We start from the raw sequence: 385 nt of genomic DNA, 5'->3' as shown, positions 1-385 counted from the left end.
AGAGAGAGAAAAAACGGAAGCCTGTTGCTCAGACCCGACATTCAACGGCACTCAGCAAACGCAAACACTTGCAAGCTGCAACGGGAATCAATGTCCGTGGGCGAGCATCGCAAAGGGGCGCCAAATGCAATATAAAATCCACTTCGGAGATCCAAATTCTTTCACCAAGAGGGGGAGGGAGGGGGGGGGTTAAGGAAATGGGGTAAAGGGGGGGGGGGAGGGAAGATAAGATCATGGGGGAAGAAGAAAGAGAAAACGAAAGATGGAAAGTAACACACTAATACTAAAAAAATGGCGCTGATGACAATAAAATCATAAGGACGTTAATAATGATAATCAACAAGGCCACCATTTTTGATCTCCCATCGTCTACCTACTTACAACG

This window comes from Penaeus monodon, chromosome 23, assembly GCF_015228065.2.
Source record: "Penaeus monodon isolate SGIC_2016 chromosome 23, NSTDA_Pmon_1, whole genome shotgun sequence".
Lineage (NCBI taxonomy): Eukaryota > Metazoa > Arthropoda > Malacostraca > Decapoda > Penaeidae > Penaeus > Penaeus monodon.
Note: the sequence above shows the minus strand (reverse complement) of the source record.